General features: G+C 38.2%; 1 long non-coding RNA gene across 1 annotated transcript; it reads right to left on the bottom strand.

The window, feature by feature from the left end:
- Positions 1-10,562: 10,562 nt before the first annotated feature.
- LOC140184415 (uncharacterized) lies at positions 10,563-14,999 on the bottom strand. The gene is made up of 2 exons (XR_011881024.1): positions 13,941-14,999; positions 10,563-10,806 (listed from the first exon to the last, which is right to left on the bottom strand). It is a non-coding gene; the product is annotated as an uncharacterized lncRNA (long non-coding RNA).
- Positions 15,000-15,426: the final 427 nt, after the last annotated feature.

Here is a 15,426-nt window from a genome sequence, read left to right as displayed (position 1 = left end):
GCCCATCACCAAGAAGAGGATGGAGCAAGCAAGAGAGACCCTTCACGGATCTCAAGAGATGCATGAGGAAGCTCATCATCAAGAAATCCCTGAGATGCCTCAAGGGATGCATTTTCCTCCCAACAACTATTGGGAACAAATCAACACTTCCTTAGAAGATTTGAGCCACAATGTTGAACAATTAAGGGTGGAACATCATGAGCACTCCATCATTCTCCATGAAATAAGAGAAAATCAAAGAGCAATGAGGGAGGAGCAACAAAAGCAAGAAAGGGACATAGAAGAGCTTAAGGACATTGTTGGTCCTTCAAGAAGAAGACGCCACTAAGGTGGATTCATTCCTTGTTCTTATCTCTTTCTGTTTTTCGGTTTCCATGTTATGTTTATCTATATTTTGTGTCTCTACTTCATGATCATTAGTATGTAGTAACTATGTCTTAAAGCTATGAATAAATTCTATTAATCCTTCACCTCTCTTAAATTAAAAATGTTTTAATTCAAAAGAACAAGAAGTACATGAATTTCAAATTTATCCTTGAATTTAGTTTAATTATATTGATGTGGTGACAATACTTTTTGTTTTCTGAATGAATGCTTGAACAGTGCATATTTTTGATCTTGTTGTTTATGAATGTTAAAAGTGTTGGCTCTTGAAAGAATGGTGAACAAAGAGAAATGTTATTGATAATCTGAAAAATCATAAAATTGATTCTTGAAGCAAGAAAAAGCAGTGAAAAAAAGAGAAAAGCTTGCGAAAAAAATAATTGGCAAAAAAAATAGAAAAGAAAAAGAAAAAGCAAGCAGAAAAAGCCAATAGCCCTTAAAACCAAAAGTCAAGGGTAAAAATGATCCAAGGCTTTGAGCATCAATGGATAGGAGGGCCCAAGGAAATAAAATCCAGGCCTAAGCGGCTAAACCAAGCTGTCCTTAACCATGTGCTTGTGTCATGAAAGTCCAAGTGAAAAACTTGAGACTGAGTGGTTAAAGTCGTGATCCAAAGCAAAAGAGTGTGCTTAAGAGCTCTGGACACCTCTAACTGGGGACTCTAGCAAAGCTGAGTCACAATCTGAAAAGGTTCACCCAGTCATGTGTCTGTGGCATTTATGTATCCGGTGGTAATACTGGAAAACAAAATGCTTAGGGCCACGGCCAAGACTCATAAGTAGCTGTGTTCAAGAATCAACATGCTTAACTAGGAAAGTCAATAATACTATCCGAAATTCTAAGTTCCTAGAGAAGCCAATCATTCTAAACTTCAAAGGAAAAAGTGAGATGCCAAAACTGTTCAAAAGCAAAAAGTTACAAGTCCCGCTCATCTAATTATAATTAATATTCATTGATATTCTGAAATTTATGGTATATTCTCTTCCTTTTATCCTAATTGATTTTCAGTTTCTTGGGGACAAGCAACAATTTAAGTTTGGTGTTGTGATGAGCGGATAATTTATACGCTTTTTGGCATTGTTTTTAGGTAGTTTTTAGTAAGTTCAAGCTACTTTTAGGGATGTTTTCATTAGTTTTTATGTTAAATTCACATTTTTGGACTCTACTATGAGTTTGTGTGTTTTTCTATGATTTCAGGTAATTTCTGGCTGAAATTGAGGGACTTGAGCAAAATTCTGAAAAAGGCTGACAAAAGGACTGCTGATGCTGTTGGAATCTCACCTCCCTGCACTCAAAATGGATTTTCTAGAGCTACAGAACTCCAATTGGCACGCTCTCAACGGCGTTGGAAAGTAGACATCAAGAGCTTTCCAGCAATATATAATAGTCCATACTTTATTCGGAAATTGATGACGTAACTTGGCGTTGAACGCCGAATACATGCTGCTGTCTGGAGTTAAACGCCAGAAAAACGTCATGATCCGGAGTTGAACGCCCAAAACACGCTATAACTTGGAGTTCAACTCCAATAAACACCTCAGCTCGTGGATAGATCAAGCTCAGCCCAAACATACACCAAGTGGGCCCCGGAAGTGGATTTATGCATCAATTACTTACTCATGTAAACCCTAGTAGCTAGTTTATTATAAATAGGACTTTTTACTAGTGTATTAGACATCTCTGGACGCCTAGTCCTTAGACCATGGGGGCTGGCCATTCAGCCATGCCTGAACCTTTCACTTATGTATTTTCAACAATGGAGTTTCTGCACACCATAGATTAAGGGTGAGCTCTGCTGTACCTCAAGTTTCAATACAATTACTATTACTTTCTATTCAATTCTCTTTTATTCTTATTCCAAGATATACGTTGCACAACACTTTGATGAATGTGATGATCCGTACCACTCATCATCATTCTCACCTATGAATGCACGTGACTGACAACCACTTCCGTTCTACCTTAGGCCGGACGCATATCTCTTAGATTCCCCAACAGAATCTTCGTGGTATAAGCTAGATAGATGGCGGTATTCATGGGGATCCAGAAAGTCTAACCTTGTCTGTGGTATTTCAAGTAGGATTCTGGGAATCTGGAAAGTCTAACCTTGTCTGTGGTATTCCGAGTAAGATTCCGGTATTGAATGACTGTGACGAGCTTCAAACTCCTAAAGGCTGGGCGTGATGACAAATGCAAAAGAATCAATGGATTCTACTCCAACCTGATTGAGAACCGACAGATGATTAGCCGTGCTGTGACAGAGCATTTGGACAATTTTCACTGAGAGGATGGGATGTAGCTATCAACAAGGGTGATGCCTCCAGACGATTAGCCGTGCAGTGACAGCGCATAGGACCATTTTCCCGAGAAGATTGAAAGTAGCCATTGATGATGGTGATGCCCTACATACAGCTTGCCATAGAAAGGAGTAGGAAGGATTGGATGAATGTAATAAGAAAGTAGAGATTCGAGAGGAGCACAGCATCTCCATACGCCTATCTGAAATTCCCACTATTGATTTATATAAGTATTTCTATCCTATTTTATTTTCTGTTTATTATTAATTTTCGAAACCATAACCATTTAATCTGCCTAACTGAGATTTACAAGGTGACCATAGCTTGCTTCATACCAACAATCTCTGTGGGATCGACCCTTACTCACGTAAGGTATTACTTGGATGACCCAGTACACTTGCTGGTTAAGTTGAACGGAGTTGTGAGCTTCTCTAACAGTGCCTGAACTCTTGTATCACAATTTCGTCCACCAATACATATATATAAATAATACTACAGACATTACCCAATACAATTCCTAACCCTCTTACAGAACATCTCAAGATAAAGGCGAGGGTACAATAAATAATAATCTAAAGCAATACAAAGCATCTCAACAACAACTAAATAAACCCTTCGTAACTTCTACGCCATATCCTGAAAAGGGAAAAATGTAAGGGGTGAGAACATCATCCTCAAAAGGGTTCTCAGTAGAGGGATTTTGGGAATTACTGTAATAGGATACGTGAAGATAACCGCACCAGTGATTAATAACAGTCTTATGCCTCTTTTCAAAAACAACAGTTTACAATAAAAGTAAAGTCGGAAATCTTTTCTGAAAGAGGAACCATTCAATTCTCAAAAACTCAAAAGCCTTTCAAAGCGTTTTATCTATGCTAAAACAAAATAGCCTTTCATATCTTATTCCAAACCAAAAATACAAACCAAAATTAACCATCGGTTCATCTCATTCCAACCACGGTCCTAGGCCCAAACAATCCAACCATCAACCAATCACCACAGTCCAACAGAATCCCAGTAGCAAACACAAATAAGAAGATGTAAACACAAACAAACAATTATTGCAAGTAGAACAATTAGCAGTTAATCACATAGGCAAACCAAGTACAATATGCACACCCAAACAATGTCACATAAATGCATATGATGCATGCCTGTCCCTAGTGGCTGATGATATCATCTGTCGGTTATATAGCCAACCCGACACGTCTTGGTAGCTAACCATGGATAGAAACACCCCTTGCGGAGCAAGTAGGTTTGAGCTACAACCCCATTGCTACTACCCGCTCAACCCAGAGCCAGTGGAATAACCACTACTGCTGCTACTACCCAGGTGGGTGTTTAAAAGCTCAACCTGGAGCGAGTGGAATCACCACTACTACCACTACTACCAGGCGTCACAATCTCTGACCTGGAGCAAGTGGGACAAACCACAACCCTTGCTACTACCCAGGTATCTCAAGTATATATTCATTCAGTCCCAACCATGGATCAACATCCATCTCAGCCATCCGGCTTAAATTCATAATTCATAGTCAGCCATACGGCCCATAACTCATTCGGCAATCAGCCATAATTCAATATCATACACAGTTATTTCAGCTCACAGTTCAATCTAGAACCAGCCAATATTCATAATCATACACAGCCATTCTGGCCCATAACAAAACAGCACTTCCATCATTCAACATCATCAAATTCATAAAATCGGCATTTAAGCCATAAATTACTTTTCTCAAGCCATTTCACTTTGAAATCAAGTTTCAACTCTTTTCAGCCTTGGCTTTAGAAATCTCGTTTCTCAAATCATCTCAGGCTCATAAGCCACTTTTACTCAAAGTAAGTTCCCCTTTTAAAAACAATGCCACTCTCGGCATCCTCTTTCCACAACTTCCATAACCATGGCAAGTTAAAGATTCATTTTGAAACATTCAAAATCATCCATCTAACAAGGGGATTTAATAACAAAAATTTCTCGACAGAGTCTCAAGCCTTTAGGGGAGAATAACATAAATCATTCCGCCAAATTCATTTAAAATCATTAAAACATTGGCTTTCCGAATTGAGTAATAAAATAGGATCTAAGCCAATCCGAGACATGTAATCAATTACTCTTTTCAAAGCCATTTCCTTTACTTAAACAAAACCAGCTTCAATTCCATAATTAAATTTGAAGCGTTTCAAACTGCTAAGAGAATTATTTTTTTGTTGTGTTAAACTAGAGTTCAAAGGGTACTCTGAATCTTATTCAAAACGTCAAAATAATGAGGTTCATCAATCAAAATCCAATTCCTTTTAAAATCACAAAAACTCTTCCAATGGACACTCTTTATGTTTAATAGAGAAAAACATAAAAACCCGTTTTACCTCTTAAAACAGCCCCAAGGCAAAATTCTCTTCTGAATAACTTGTACCCAAAAACATACTATTCTTCTTGGAAAACAAGGAGAAATCATGATTCTCTTTTTTCAATAATTCTTTCAAAGCATAGCTTCATCGCTTTCATAATCGTTCTAAGCAAAGATAATAAGAGAAGTCCTAAATTCACAATCCTCCGAGTAAATAGGAAAGACATTAAACTCAAAATTTCCCAAATAACATTTCAAATAAAGCCTCGGATTTTATAGAAATTTCGGCAGTATCTCCCCTAAAACTTGGACTTTACCACCCGGTTCGGGTCCCAACGAAACCATTCCTCAATCCCTTTCAACAGTCCAGAATCCAAAAATCAATTCAAAATCAAGCTAAATCTAACAGTCGCCTCATTGGCATATCTCAAGAAAACCGTTTTAAAATCAAATCAATATCAACCGATTTAACTCATTTCTAAAGCTTTAAATAAACGGTTCAATAACAAATCATTTGTCCAAAACCAAGTCAATTAAAGTAAACCAGGCTGAATTCAAAAGTGCATTTGACTTTCAAATCATCAAAACAATTAACTTAAACCAAATCAATCCTCAGCGGATTAAACTCAGATTTCAAATCTTTAAAGAATCAACTTCAAAACATTACATTTCACAAGCCGCACAACAATTCAGCCAAATCAACATCCATAATCATTCGAGTCAATCAAATAATACATAAGGCAGATACAATCACCAAATACACAATATCTCACATCAGTATCCATATGTAATAATTCCAATACATAAAACATAGTGTTTGGAAAGCGCCCCTACCTCAAAACGTAACTCCATAACCCAAACGCGTCACAGTGTCCTTTCTGCCTCAACCCGAAATCGACAATCAAAACCCCGGTTCCGCGTGTCATTCTCAAAAGTAGAAACAACCTCAACGCCACAAGTAAACTCGGATTCTAACTCTGAAACTAAGAACGGCTGAACCGGACCGCAGTGCCCTCTAAACCGGTTGGGCGGTGTCCCCAGCTGCCACCCCCAGCGGCTGCGGCGACCCGATTCTTGCAACGGTGACTGGAACCAACATGCCGCAACAATAAAACTCCAGAATCTCACAAGAAACGAAAACCAAATTCGAAACCCTTACCGGCATTGGATCTCGACGGCGGCAGAGGCGTTTTCCGGCAACGGCAGCGGGGGTCTCAAGTGGCAAAAATGGCCAGAAGCTCCGGTGTGGTTCCGGTAGCCACAACCACTTCTCTGGCAGCCATAAACACAGAGGTGCAGCTCCCCTTTCCAACAGCGTCACCTGCGGCGGTGGCCGGTGCAGCAGTGACGTTTTCCGGCAGCAGAGGCTTACCGGCGCACCCCATGAGCAGCGACAAGGTTCCCAACTGCAGCTGGGCTTCACGGTGGTAGTGTAAGCACGACTGGCAATGGCGCGGCTGGAGGTCACGGCGCGTACGACGGCGACGCGGATGGACTCCGACGCGGTGGTTGGACCTCAGCTCGGCCTCAGATCCGTTCTCTCCTTCACGGTCTCCCTTTCTCTCAGCCTGGCTCGGCGACTCGCGGATGGACCGAATGACGGTGGCGCGACGGCGAGACGTGGGTTGACGGCAGGGCACGACGGCACGTTCTCTTCTCTCTTCCCTTGCGTGACAGCCCTCAAGGCGTGGCACGACGACGCGGCAAGATGGGACGGCAGCGTTGAGCAGGACGGTGGTGCGATGGCGGCGGTGAAACTAGCACGCCGGCGCGAGTCTTCCTCTCCTTCTCCCTTATTCCGCGGCCCCTTCCCCTTACCCCCATTCTTCTTTCTTTTTCGTTCTTTCAGAGAGAAAGGAAGCTTTGTGTGTGTGTGTGTGTGTGTGCGGCTGTTAGAAGGGAGGGCTGCAACAGTTGTGGGGAAACTGGGTCATGGGTCATGGGTTAGGGTTTCAGGGTTAGGGTTTTATTTTCAAAAATTAGGGTTAGGGGCATTTTGGTAATTTCACATAAAATTGGGAATAATATAGTAATTGGAACCCAATGTAAATCCAACACTAATAGTATATGGAAAAATACTATTTGCTCTTCTATTTTTACAAATTACTTTCAATAAAATACCCAAATCAAATAACTAAAAATAATATAATTAAATCCTTTATTTTCCAAAGTAGCAGTATTAATATTTAAAAATATTAATTATTTAATCCAAATCATATAAAATTCATATTGTTTCATAACTGCCAACTTTATAATTTAAATATAGAAAATAACCCAATAATTATAAAATTGGATAAAGATCATAACTTGTCTCAATTTCAATAAATCAAAACTAGCCTTAATTATCTTTAATAAAACAATTTCTCAAATTAAGGCTATAAATAACTATATGATTTGAGACTTGATCATAAAAAGGCTTTTCAAAGGTTCTGGGCCTTACATTCTACCCACCTTATAAAAATTTTCATCCTAAAAAATTGGTACAAAATGAAAGAAATCTCATAACAGTTCACCCTTGAACACATTTAAGGAATAAGCAAAAATATCTCAAAATATAAACATATGTATGATTTTCAAATACTTGGATTATCGTATGCATAAGGATACAAAGGTAGGAATGTGATTGCAAGGCAAAAGTTACAAGATAGGCTCAATGCACAAGGTCACGTAATCTCAAGACTTACAAAAACTTGAGGTGCCAAAATAGGGTGCAAATCAAGATAGGTGTTCACAATGTAAAGTGGTAATTAATGTGGTAAAATGCTGCAAGGCATGTTTGTATTTAAACAGCGGGATAATTCGTTGACGAATCTTGTTCCCACTTCAGAACTTCACTTTCCCAACTCCACCAAACATTTTACAACCTCATAGCCAATCATATGCCTAACACCCGCAAACTCGTTTGTAAGGGACAAAACACCCACAACTCGTAACATGGTACACCTACCGTTCCAGTTTCCGTATACACATATCACGTCTTAGAGAACTAACGCATCGCGTTACTACGTCTACAAGTCGCACGTGATATCAAAACAATTCTCAAGTCTACTCAGAAGGGTACCAGATTCAGAAAGGAAAGACACATGTCAAGAATAATACTCATAGATTTGGGAAAATGCATCCAATCCAGGTAACAAAGACACTCAACCAATGAAGTTTGCTAGAAATTAATCGATTGACAACTTCAAAGATAACCCTTGTATCAAAGAAATCCAACAGGACCAATAAAAAGAAAATTCAGCGCAATATTTTAAAACAAATCCAAGCTTAATCGAAGAAATATGAGGTCTACAGGAAAGAATATCTCAGACCCAAGACAAAGCTCACAGAACTCAAGAGCACGATTAGAAATACTCCCGAATACATTGTTCATAAAAGAATCGAAAACTTGCGGAAAAATCACTTCGCAATTTAAAAGAAAAGTTAAGTAACAAACATTCTCCAAGAGAATAACAAAAGCAATAACGTGGCTTTGCTGTAATACAATTTTTATGTTGAAACAGATCATGCAGAATTTTAAAAACAAGGTGCACACAAGTTTGGCTAAAGGCTAAATTATCTCCTCAAATATTTTAGAAAGATAATTAGGTGCACAACTTAACCAAAAGCAATCATAAAACTCGGAAGAAGAATCAAATGCTTGTTCAAAAATCTCCAAAGTCCATATTCAAACAAGCGTGTATAAAAATCTTAGCGAAGTCGAAAGAGAAATTTAAGCTCTATGAAAAGGAAATCCGAGGTAAAAGTTTGCTATAAATTGGTAAAGGAATTAAGTGTTGCATTACAGACAAACCGGTTTCCAATAAACAAGAAAGCTTTCGAAACTTCATTTAAAATAGCGCATGCCCAATTTAAATCAACTTTGTCAAAGATTGAACAATGGTTTCAATTGTAACCAAGCAACTAAAAAAATAAGTTCGATTTAGAGCTTCTTCAAAAAGAATTCAATATACTTTATAAAATTCAAAACAAGACTCCAAAAGTATACTTGAAATCACCATCTCACAATAATATTCAAGAAGATTAGAATGTACTTGAAAAGGAGTCAAGTCATACAAGAAAGGATCTTAAATCAAAGTAGTTCAAACAAGATCCACTAAGCATGAGACATCAAACAAGCTTTCAATTGATTCAAAAGAATACAAAAGTCATAGAAAAGACAACTCAACCATTAGTAACTTCTCAAGGATAAATCTTTGACTAAAACTCTGGTAAAGACAATGAGAGGATAAACGATACACCATTTTGAAACGAATCAAATTAACTCATATAGGAATGAGATTCACAAGAAAATAAAAACCAAGATCAATAGTAACGTTCACAAGGTGTAAAAGGTCAGTTAAAAACAAAGTCAAACATGACGTTCATGGAGATAGAAAGCTTTGAGTCCAACATTCTCAAAAGAACAACAATGGCATAAACCATATAGCATGCTAAATCAAACTCAATTCAAAATAAGTTAAGTAAAGCTTATCAAACGAAACTCAACTGGGATAAAAGTGAAAAATTTCTTCTTTCCAAAATTTTGAAAAATATCCAAATACATAATCAAATGAAAATGTGTCCTAGAACTATAGTAAAATTATTAGAAAGTCAATTTGTATTTAAAGTAAGTGCAGTTCCATAACACAGTAAAAGCTCACACGAGGTATTAGAAATAGACAATTGTTAAACTATATAAGAAATCTTCAAAGTTGCACCTATAGAAAAGTATATATCTTTTTAACAGCAATTTTCATAAAAATCTCAAAATTGGCTACAATCACTGTTAAATAAGAGGAAAATTGAATCAACAATTTCTCTATTAATGGACTCGGAATCCGGAGTTAAAATGCACAGCGCAGAAGGACAAGTTCAAAGTCATGTCAAAGGATACATGAATCAAGAAGAACTCAATCAGAGAAAGGTAGATACAACAAGGATTTCAACCAAGCATATGCAATTAAGTTCAAACAGGAATGCATATGAATAGAGGAATAAAGTTGAAAAATCAAGCTATTTTTCAAAAGGATTAGTAACCAAGAACTTCAAATTAGGATACGAAAGAATAGGTCGACTCAAACAGAATTCAAGACACACAACTGAATAGCCTCGAGAAATAGTTTCCAACATTCCCAAAACCCGCGATTCGCTTTACTCGAAACTCGTATATCGCGTATGATAACCCATCAGTGCTCTCATGTACATAATTCACTAGTATTAAGCCGGCCAAACTTAATATCAGAAATTATGCAATGCAAGACTAACAGCGTTAATCAATAGACCGTCATGTGCATAAAGCTCTAATTCTCGTCATTCGACAAGACCTAATACATGACAAACGTTCAGAGTATGCAATTGAAGCATAGCCGGTCCAATCCTCAGGCTCTACAAGAAGGACTGCTCTGATACCATAATGTAACACCCTAACTACCAAAGCTCACGCTTCCGGCTGTGCAACTCTGATAGCTCGGACATTACGACGACACTTATACTATTTAATACTAAAATATGAGCCTGTTTAAAACTTTAAACCACAATACTGCTCCAAAAATTACTTTCGTTCGATAACGTACATCCATAGATACCATACAACTTACAAAAGCTCATCAAGAGTACACCATATATATATACATACATATATATAAATAATACTACAAATATTACCCAATACAATTCCTAACCCTCTTACAAAACATCTCAAGATAAAGGCGAGGGTACAATAAATAATAATCTAAAGCAATACAAAGCATCTCAACAACAACTAAATAAACCCTTCGTAACTTCTGCGCCATATCCTGAAAAGGGAAAAATGTAAGGGGTGAGAACATCATCCTCGAAAGGGTTCTCAGTAGAGGGTTTTTGGGAATTACTGTAATAGGATATGTGAAGATAACCGCACCAGTGATTAATAACCGTCTTATGCCCCTTTTCAAAAACAACAGTTTACAATAAAAGTAAAGTAGGAAATCTTTTCTGAAAGAGGAACCATTCAATTCTCAAAAACTCAAAAGCCTTTCAAAGCGGTTTATCTATGCTAAAACAAAATAGCCTTTCATATCTTATTCCAAACCAAAAATACAAACCGAAATCAACCATCGGTTCATCTCATTCCAACCACGGCCCTAGGCCCAAACAATCCAACCATCAACCAATCACCACAGTCCAACAGAATCCCAGTAGCAAACACAAATAAGAAGATGTAAGCACAAACAAACAAGTATTGCAAGTAGAACAATTAGCAGTTAATCACATAGGCAAACCAAGTATAATATGCACACCCAAACAATGTCACATAAATTCATATGATGCATGCCTGTCCCTAGTGGCTGATGATATCATCTGTCAGTTATATAGCCAACTCGACACATCCTGGTAGCTAACCATGGACAGAAACACCCCTCACGGAGCAAGTAGGTTTGAGCTACAACCCCATTGCTACTATCCGCTCAACCCAGAGCCAGTGGAATAACCACTGCTGCGGCTACTACCCAAGTGGGTGTTTAAAAGCTCAACCTGGAGCGAGTGGAATCACCACTACTACCGCTACTACCAGGCGTAACAGTCTCTGACCTGGAGCAAGTGGGACGAACCACAACCCTTACTACTACCCAGGTATCTCAAGTATATATTCATTCAGTCCCAGCCATGGATCAACATCCATCTCAGCCATCCGGCTTAAATTCATAATTCATAGTCAACCATACGGCCCATAACTCATTCGGCAATCAGCCATAAATCAATATCATACACAGCCATTCCGGCTCACGGTTCAATCCAGAACCAGCCAATATTCATAATCATACACAGCCATTCTGGCCCATAACAAAACAGCACTTCCATCATTCAACATCATCAAATTCATAAAACCGGCATTTAAGCCATAAATTACTTTTCTCAAGACATTTCACTTCAATCAAGTTTCAACTCTTTTCAGCCTTGGCTTTAGAAATCTCGTTTCTCAAATCATCTCAGGCTCATAAGCCACTTTTACTCAAAGTAAGTTCCCCTTTTAAAAACAATGCCACTCTCGGCATCCTCTTTCCACAACTTCCATAACCATGGCAAGTTAAAGATTCATTTTGAAACATTCAAAATCATCCATCTAACAAGGGGCTTTAATAACAAAAATTTCTCGACAGAGTATCAAGCCTTTAGGGGAGAATAACATAACTCATTCCGCCAAATTCATTTAAAATCATTAAAACATTGGCTTTCCGAATTGAGTAATAAAATAGGATCTAAGCCAATCCGAGACATGTAATCAATTACTCTTTTCAAAGCTATTTCCTTTACTTAAACAAAACCATCTTCAATTCCATAATTAAATTTGAAGCGTTTCAAACTGCTAAGAGAATTATTTTTTTGTTGTGTTAAACTAGAGTTCAAAGGGTACTCTGAATCTTATTCAAAACGTCAAAATAATGAGGTTCATAAATCAAAATCTAATTCCTTTTAAAATCACAAAAACTCTTCCAATGGACACTCTTTATGTTTAATAGAGAAAAACATAAAACCCGTTTTACCTCTTAAAACAGCCCCAAGGCAAAATTCTCTTCCGAATAACTTGTACCCAAAAACATACTATTCTTCTTGGAAAACAAGGAGAAATCATGATTCTCTTTTTTTAATAATTCTTTCAAAGCATAGTTTCATCGCTTTCATAATCGTTCTAAGCAAAGATAATAAGAGAAGCCCTAAATTCACAATCCTCTGAGTAAATAGGAAAGACATTAAACTCAAAATTTCCTAAATAACATTTCAAATAAATCCTCGGATTTTATAGAAATTTCGGCAGCATCTCCCCTAAAACTTGGACTTTGCCACCCGGTTCGGGTCCCAACTAAACTGTTCCTCAATCCCTTTCAACAGTCCAAAATCCAAAAATCAATTCAAAATCAAGCTAAATCCAACAGTCGCCTCATTGGCATATCTTAAGAAAATCATTTTAAAATCAAATCAATATCAACTGATTTAACTCATTTCTAAAGCTTTAAAGAAACGGTTCAATAACAAATCATTTGTATTTAAAATCATTAAAACATTGGCTTCCGAATTGAGTAATTCAATAGAGTTCTTTCAATTCAACTCTTTCAAATCAAAAAAGAAAAAAAAATCTACAAAATAAAAAAAAAAAAAAAAAAAAAAAAAAAAAAAAAAAAAAACCGAAAACTTGTACCAAAAACATACTATTCTTCTTGGAAAACAAGGAGAAATCATGATTCTCTTTTTTTAATAATTCTTTCAAAGCATAGTTTCATCGCTTTCATAATCGTTCTAAGCAAAGATAATAAGAGAAGCCCTAAATTCACAATCCTCTGAGTAAATAGGAAAGACATTAACTCAAATTCTAATAACATTTCAAATAAATCTGATTTTATAGAAATTTCGCAGCATCTCCCTAAAACTTGGACTTTGCCACCGGTTCGGGTCCAACTAACTGTTCCTCAATCCTTTCAACAGTCCAAAATCCAAAATCAATTCAAAATCAAGCTAAATCCAACAGTCGCCTCATTGGCATATCTTAAGAAAATCATTTTAAAATCAAATCAATATCAACTGATTTAACTCATTTCTAAAGCTTTAAAGAAACGGTTCAATAACAAATCATTTGTCCAAAACCAAGTCAATTAAAGTAAACCAGGCTGAATTCAAAAGTGCATTCGACTTTTCAAATCATCAAAACAATTAACTCAAACCAAATCAATCCTTAGCGGATTAAACTCAGATTTCAAATCTTTAAAGAATCAACTTCAAAACATTACATTTCACAAGCCGCACAACAATTCAGCCAAATCAACATCCATAATCATTCGAGTCAATCAAATAATACATAAGGCTGATACAATCACCAAATACATAATATCTCACATCAGTATCCATATGTAATAATTCCAATACATAAAACATAGTGTTTGGAAAGCGCCCCTACCTCAAAACGCAAATCCATAACCTAAACGCGTCACAGTGTCCTTTCTGCCTCAACCCGAAATCGACAATCAAAACCCCGGTTCCGCGTGTCTTTCTTAAAAGTAGAAACAACCTCAACGCCACAAGGAAACTCGGATTCTAACTCTGAAACTAAGAACAGCTGAACCGGACCGCAGTGCCCTCTAAACCGGTTGGGCGGTGTCCCCGGCAGTCACCTCCAGCGGCTGCGGCGACCCGACTCCGGCAACGGTGACTGAAAACCAAGAAACGAAAACCAAATTCGAAACCCTTACCGGCATTGGATCTCGATGGTGACAGAGGCGTTTTCCGGCGACGGCAGCGGGGGTCTCAAGTGGCAGAAACGGCCAGAAGCTCCGGTGTGGTTCCGGTAGCCACAACCACTTCTCCGGCAGCTATAAACACAGAGGTGCAGCTCCCCTTTCCAACAGCGTCACCTGCGGCGGTGGCCGGTGCAGCAGTGACGTTTTTCAGCGGCAGAGGCTTACCAGCGCACCCCATGAGCAGCGACATGGTTCCCAACAGCAGCTGGGCTTCAGGGTGGCAAAGTAAGCACGATTGGCAACGGCGCGGCTGGAGGTCACGGCGCGTACGACGGCGACGCGGATGGACTCCGACGCGGTGGTTGGACCTCAACTCGGCCTCAGATCCGTTCTCTCCTTTGCGCGTCTCCCTTTCTCTCAGCCTGGCTCGGCGACTCGCGGATGGATCGAATGACGGTGGACCGGGGGCGAGACGTGGGTCGACGGCAGGGCGCGGCGGCACGTTCTCTTCTCTTTTCCCTTGCATGACAGCCTTCAAGGCGTGGCACGACGACGCGGCAAGATGGGACAGCAGCGTTGAGCAGGACGGCGGCGCGATGGCGGCGGTGAGACTAGCACGCTGGCGCGAGTCTTCCTCTCCTTCTCCCTTATTACGCGGCCCCTTCCCCTTACCCCATTCTTCTTTCTTTTTCGTTCTTTCAGAGAGAAAGGAAGCTTTGTGTGTGTGTGTGTGTTGCTGTTAGAAGGGAGGGTTGCAGCAGTTGTGGAGAAACCGGGTCATGGGTCATGGGTTAGGGTTTCAGGGTTAGGGTTTCATTTTCAAAAATTAGGGTTAGGGCATTTTGGTAATTTCACATAAAATTGGGAATAATATAGTAATTGGAACCCAATGTAAATCCAACACTAATAGTATATGGAAAAATACTATTTGCTCTTCTATTTTTACAAATTACTTTCAATAAAATACCCAAATCAAATAACTAAAAATAATATAATTAAATTCTTTATTTTCCAAAGTAGCAGTATTAATATTTAAAAATATTAATTATTTAATCCAAATCATATAAAATTCATATTGTTTCATAACTGCCAACTTTATAATTTAAATATAGAAAATAACCCAATAATTATAAAATTGGATAAAGATCATAACTCGTCTCAATTTCAATAAATCAAAACTTGCCTTAATTATCTTTAATAAAACAA

The sequence above is a fragment of the Arachis hypogaea genome, chromosome 4 (genome assembly GCF_003086295.3).
Source record: "Arachis hypogaea cultivar Tifrunner chromosome 4, arahy.Tifrunner.gnm2.J5K5, whole genome shotgun sequence".
NCBI classification, from domain to species: Eukaryota; Viridiplantae; Streptophyta; class Magnoliopsida; order Fabales; family Fabaceae; genus Arachis; species Arachis hypogaea.
This window is presented reverse-complemented; position numbering and strand designations above follow the sequence as displayed.